At 37.5% G+C, this 7,228-nt stretch overlaps 1 long non-coding RNA gene across 1 annotated transcript; it reads right to left on the bottom strand.

Annotated features, from left to right (window-relative positions):
* Positions 1-4,371: 4,371 nt before the first annotated feature.
* LOC134321833 (uncharacterized) lies at positions 4,372-5,742 on the bottom strand. The gene is made up of 3 exons (XR_010013927.1): positions 5,564-5,742; positions 4,825-4,958; positions 4,372-4,657 (listed from the first exon to the last, which is right to left on the bottom strand). It is a non-coding gene; the product is annotated as an uncharacterized LOC134321833 (long non-coding RNA).
* Positions 5,743-7,228: the final 1,486 nt, after the last annotated feature.

Below are 7,228 nucleotides of genomic sequence, written 5' to 3'. Positions count from 1 at the left end.
CTCAGGACAAAGCAATTTAATCAGTGGAGCTGTTAGTGAAATTTACTGGTTATTTTATTCTTTGGCATGAGTCCTGAATTGTTTAGGATTATTAAAAGTCAAACATGCAGTTAGGTGTGTTCAGTTTTTTGGGGACTCACCCTATGTTGTGGCGTTTTGGGGCCTTATGATGGATGGAACCACCCTGGGATAGTGTATTGCCCCAAAAGTGGCATGACATCCTGTTTCATTCTACATTCTGTAAGACACGTGAATACATACATGTAAATTAATTTGCAGTACTTTTAACATTTGGTATTTTTTACTGTGGAATGAAAGGCTGATAGATTGTCTGCTGCACAGCAACTGGTTACTAAGGTCCCTGGTTTGATACTTGCTTCCAGTCCCTGTTCGTGAGAATCTCATTTCTAGATCTTTGTGTCTACTCACAAAGTGTACACTTCACAGCTTTGACCTCAATTTTCCAAGTGCTAACACATTTTTGAAAAGGTGCCCTTTGACTTTGCGATTGCATGAACCTACTGCGAACACTAATGTAGTAGTGAGATTGGGTCTGTGACATGATTTTTTGAAGCATGCTACAGAAGTGTTTTGTAAGCTCAAAAATGAAAAATGAATTAAATAGGTTGAAAGACACTTAAAAATAGCATACTGACTGTGTCTAATACTAGTACTAGTATACAATATAATATGTCAAACACTAAAATACCAAGCATTAAAAAAACAGACAATAAATGAATAAATGCAATACCAGTGGTGTTACAGCAATTTTAAACACACTCTTCAGTAGGTACAATGAAATATAAGATATAGTTTAAGGATGGGGGTGTGCATCTTAACCTAATAACTGCATTTTGCATGTTATTTTTGATATAATCTAAATTGTTTGGTAACATATTAGGGACAGTGGTAGCCTAGTGGGTAGGGCTTTGGGCTATTAACTGAAAGGTTGAGAGTTTTACTTTTGGGCCCTTGAGCAAGGCCCTTAACCCTCTCTGCTCCAGGGGTGCCGTACAATGGCTGACCATGCACTCTGACTCCAGCTTCCTAACAAGCTAGGATATGCAAAGAAACATCTGTATATGTTTATATAGTTTGTCTGTACTTTCCTGTATCCCGTGTATCAATTAAAAAGGACCCTGATAGGACTACTACTGACCAGATGTGATTTGTTGGACCTTTGTCAGCACTGTAATGACACTAAAAGGGTAATGACATTGTGGTGTGTTGTGTTCTGGTACAAGTGTATTGGTGCTGCAGTCTTGTTGGTATTTTTAAACATTTATATATATATATATATATATATATATTTATATATATATATATATATATATATAGTATATACTGTATATATATATATATATATATATATATACATTTTCTCCCCCTTTTCTCCCTTTTAGCACGTCCAATTGCCCGATTGCGTCGTGCTTCCTCTCCACCAATGTCGATCCCTGCTCTGATTGCGGAGAACGAAGCTAACCCACGCCCTACAGTTTAACGAGTGCAATGCGGATCAGCACTGTGTACGGAGAGACACTCTTTTCCATCTCTGTGCAGGCGCCATCAATCAGCCAGCAGAGGTCGCATTAGTTATGAGAGGGTCCCTATCCGGCTTTTTAATATCCCACCCCTATCTGAACAACAGGCCAATTGTTGTTCATGTGGCTGCTCAGCCCAACCGGCAGGCAGAGCTGAGACTCGATGAGATGTATTCGAGATCGCAGCTCTGGTTCCAGCATGTGTTTTTATCGCATTTTTTACACACACTGGCCTTATTATTCGGAACATACCATGTAAGCACTCATTGTTGGGGTAGAGACTGAAGCTGTTTATTTATTTTTTATAAACTATGTGTGTCAACACTGGCCTTCAGTAAGTAATAGTATAAGGTTATGTATTAGTATGGTAGGCAAAACCTGTAAAATAATCAATAAATGCGCTCAGTGACTGTAGTATAGAGTTGTTTGTTTGTGTGCCATCTTGATCACCCTCTTTAAAGACTGTGCATTGTAAAATCCTCATCAATGACCTTTGATCACAAGAAAATGGCTTATTAGGTTATTAAGTATTATGTTTTGTTTTGTTTTTACAAAAACAGCATTTTAAAATCTAAATGCTATATTCCGTTAAATGCTTTGTTTTGTACGAGTTGTTTTGCCCAATCATCTGTCTTTATTCAAGTGTTGTACTCCACCATCAAAGAACAAGTGCTGTCAGTGCTGTGTGTCTGAAGTGAGAAGAAAGCCCATTAACCTTTAGAATCAGGCACAGAAATAAGGACATAAATCCAAATAAAGCTGTGATCACATCGCCAATGTAAGTAAATCTGTGTTTATTGACGTGTGGTTTAGATGGATGTGTAAGACAATCATCTGAGGCTATGCTATCTTCATCCTTATAGTCATTCCAGCACTTTTACAGCCATTATTATACTAATCCTTCTGTCACCAGAGTACAGTCATTTAAGTGCCATGATGGACGTCTGACATTTTTAACCTATGGATAAAAATATATGGATAAGCCTGAAAATCCAGACATTTAGAACCTAGATTCTATTAGTAAATGGGTATTTAGCTAATTGTTTATGAGTTTATCATAGGAATAAAGACATAACTCCAGATTTGAGTTTACTAACCTTGGAATAGGTTCACAGCTTCATTCCATTTGCAATGATTCTCACCAAGGTCCTGCTTCCAGCTGTAAATCAAGAATTGGCTAGGCTTTGGTTGACAGCTGTTAGAATCCATTAACACAACAATACATTTCAACAATGTCTTTCTACTCAGTAAATCTGGCCAGTCTTTAATCCTGTTTACAGTCTAAGTTGGTAAAATTAATATGGGAAGGTCTAAGTGTGTACAGCTCTCATAAAGTGGACGTAGTCTGAAATGTTATTTGGTATGAGAGGCCGTGTAGGCCATAATTCTGAGATGAATTCTCTCACACACACTATCATACTCTCTCACACACACTATCATACTCTCTCACACACACTATCATACTCTCTCACACACACCATCATACTCTCTCACACACACCATCATACTCTCTCACACACACCATCATACTCTCTCACACACACTATCATACTCTCTCACACACACTATCATACTCTCTCACACACACCATCATACTCTCTCACACACACCATCATACTCTCTCACACACACCATCATACTCTCTCACACACACCATCATACTCTCTCACACACACCATCATACTCTCTCACACACACCATCATACTCTCTCACACACACTATCATACTCTCTCACACACACCATCATACTCTCTCACACACACTATCATACTCTCTCACACACCATCAAGGTGTTAAAAGGAGGCCAGGAAGGAGGACAGGAAGTCAGATTGGCTTACAGTTGTAAGAACAGAGCCTGCACATAAATTGGTCTACAAAAACATTTAAATCTGGCAGCAGACCTTTTAACAATGACTACACTTTTGTTGAGCTTTGTTGAACTAGCCATGATATTTCTACTTTCTACCTTTTTTACAAGGTCACTTTGGTTTGTGGAAATAAATGGTAATGAGGAGGACATGTTTTACTATTTTTGTCCATCACAATGAGATGCATTTAGAACATTGAAAGGAAAACTGACAGCATGGGACATACCAGCATGATTCTGGAAATATTATTTTGTGAGCTTAATGGATAAACACTGACAACTTTTTACTTTCTTTTAATTAGCCCGCAGTTAGAAGGAGGTGACAGTCAATGAAGTTTGGGTGCACTGGAGGCACATTATGCATGTTTTTGTTCCCTAAAAAATTTATAGGAAAACTCAAGATCAGTAGAAATTAGACATAGGGATATATTTTCTCCAAGATTACCTCCAACAATCAGAACTGGTCATCCTACATAAACAAATTACCTTCGGTTTGTCTCTTGAAATTCGTTGCTAAAGAATAGCTGTATGCTTTGGAATCATCAGGAGGAAATTATACAGGCACAAATAGCAACTTCAAATTGGTTAACTGACGTGTGTGTGTGTGTGAGAGAGAGCATACAGCAATGTCTGCGACTTTGGCTGACATTGTTAATAAGATTCTTCAAATCACCCCAAATGCAGATGAAAGGTACGTGCTAGGAGGACAACAGTCTCAGAAAACAACGCTGGCATGCGCTGCAGGTGCTGGACCCAAATGGACATGCCTTCCATCACGGGTGTGCAACTGGCCAAAGAATTTACAATGTTCAAATTCCAAATTAGTTATGGTTATTAGAGTTATTTGTGATAGTAATTAAAACGTCATAATGTATTTCTGATAAATGAAACAATGCAGTAATGTAAAAAAAAAAAAAAAAAAAAAAAAAAAAAAAAAAAAAAAAAAAAGAGGACACCCCATATAATATTTAGATATTTATTATCAAGTTATGGACAGGTCAGGAAATCACTATTATACTGGTTAACAAAGATCTTGTCCCAAGCAAACAAATGTTTCTTATTTATTGTTGCATGCAGAAACCAAATATTTCAGAACAGTCTCAACAGCAAATAATCTGTCACTCAGGTGGATTAAGGTATCCTTAGTCCTTGTAGTCATACAATGACTGGTGTGGTACTTCTGTGGTCACTAGATGCTGTTGTCGTGTCAACCTCCACACCACTGTCCTCTAAATCTGTGGTGACAAACTAAAAACAAACAAAACAAACACACACACACACACACACAATGCATTTAGAAAATGTTGGGGGTTAGCCTATTGCCAAACCATGAAATCTAAATGCTACAAATTACTTATTATTATTAATAATATGCAATATAAACATACTGCTTACATTATTTTTAAATAACTTACCGTAAATGTGTCATTGTCTAATGTACACTGCCTTTGATGTAAATGTATTGTCAATCATGAAGCCATTTAGTTTCTGGCCCTCGTGCAACTTTGGTGAAACCAGTTTGTTTCCTCATGCCATCAAAAGTTCAATACTGAAATCACAAAAATTGAATTTAGTTTCAAAACCAGTCTATAGCAATTCACCCAATACAATCAAATATTTAGAGAACAGTTACTCAAGAGAGCTTGGTCTCAATCTATAATGAATTACATTTTCTGTAATAAAAGAAATATAACAAACTTTAATAGTACAAGTGACTAAGTTAGAATGAGCACTGAGACAGATTTTGAAATGTTAGACTGTAAGTCTGTAGCTTTCCATGTGCAGCAGCTTGTTTATGATTGTGTATACAAAATGAATCTATATTTTATTTTACTTATTAAGACCTACATAGGGAAGAGTCCAAAAGTTCCATGTAATTCGACTCGAATGTAGTGACACATTAATGTGGAGCAACTATAGCCATTAAAACGATAAAGTAATTTTATTTATTGTTCTTTAAGAAAGCTTCCAAAACAAAGTTTCTTATAAATTTGCTTTATGAGAACTCACTCACTTAGTTTGGCATTACTAGAACGTTAAAAACGTGTAATTTGCAGACGGTCCCTTACAAAGACGAATATTTATTAAATATCCCAATCTAAACCTGAATCTATCAGAAGCTAAATGAAGAGGTGAATGATGTAGTGAACTCACCTGTCCCCTGACTCTGGAGCCTCTGCTCTCTGTGGTTGAGGCTGATATGGAGCTCGCAGCACTCGGCTGATGGTTCGGATATAAAGCTTCACCGCATCTCTTCCTCCGCGGCCGCGTTTAGACTCCTGTCGGGCTGTCGGGTTTAAATCCACATTTCTGACATGGATATGGCAGCGGTGGAAAAGTTTAAAATGTTAACAGGCCGATGCTCCATTGATTCTCTCTCGGTCCACTATCCTCTCCTATCAGTAATAATGAGGAAGGCGGGACATGTCTGTGAAATCCCGCGTCTTCCACCAATCAGGTACTGAGAATTTAATATTACTTCCGTTTCAATCAAACTCGTTTCCGTATCAATCAAACTCTCTCACACACACTATCATACTCTCACACACACACCATCAAACTCTCTCACACATACAACTATTCTTATTCACATGCACTATCATTCTGTCTTACATTCACTATCATTCTGTTCCATAAACATGATTATTTGCATTCACATACACTATTTATTACGCTTACATATAATAATATTCTCTTACACATACAGTAGATCTTTGTTTTACATACAGTGTTAACGTCCCTTACACAGACTACCAAACTTACATACATATACTAATATTCTCTTTTACACAGATTATCATGAAAGCACATAATGCATGTTTAAGTAGCTATAGTTATATGTGCAAGAGAGAAAAGTGCTGTGTGTATGAGAGTATAATAGTAAATAAAAGAAAGTGTGATTATAGTTGTAAGAGGGTATAGTAGTATATGTGAAAGAGTATAGTAAACCATGTATGAGAGTATGATGGTGTGTGTGAGAGAGTATGATGGTGTGTGTGTGAGAGTATGATGGTGTGTGTGTGAGAGTATGATGGTGTGTGTGTGAGAGTATGATGGTGTGTGTGAGAGAGTATGATGGTGTGTGTGTGAGAGTATGATGGTGTGTGTGAGAGAGTATGATGGTGTGTGTGTGAGAGTATGATGGTGTGTGTGAGAGAGTATGATGGTGTGTGTGAGAGAGTATGATGGTGTGTGTGTGAGAGTATGATGGTGTGTGTGAGAGAATTCAACTTAGAATTATGGCCTACACGGCCTCTCATAATTTGGAGCCATTTCTAAGCAGACCCAAAGATCATGTGTACAAACACTTATGTAAGTACCTGGAACAGAAGTCCCTTGGCCAAGACGAGAAATAATTCAGTATTCTTATTCATAAATTGCAAGCTGGATCACAGGTGGCACTGTTCACAGTCTAGTGAGTTTTACACTGCCTTAGCTGATTTTTCACTATCCATGTGGTCTGCCACAAAATTTGTCAAGCTATAAGGTGCCTATTTGGGGAAAATACTTTTTTCTTTAAGTACATTGTAATTATAAGTTTCGTGACAATGGAAGTGACACCTGTGATTCAGCAGCTTCGGATTCACAATTCACATTTTCTCGTCTTGTCTCCACACATCTTGTTTCCTATCTGCAGATTTTTATCTGCTGTCAGAAATAAGTGGCTGTTACATGGATGCAGTGGATGCCTTAAGAGGATTTCCAAGCAAGCCCATGTTTAAACCATGAACCTCAGTGTTCCAGCACAGAAAGTGAGAGCAGTACCAGACTAACAAAGGCTGAAATGTAGCAGAACACTTAGTATCAAATCATATCATA

Source organism: Trichomycterus rosablanca, chromosome 1 (genome assembly GCF_030014385.1).
Source record: "Trichomycterus rosablanca isolate fTriRos1 chromosome 1, fTriRos1.hap1, whole genome shotgun sequence".
In the NCBI taxonomy this organism is placed as follows: domain Eukaryota; kingdom Metazoa; phylum Chordata; class Actinopteri; order Siluriformes; family Trichomycteridae; genus Trichomycterus; species Trichomycterus rosablanca.
The sequence above is the reverse complement of the archived record's forward strand: the minus strand, read 5'-3'. Positions and strand labels throughout refer to the sequence as shown.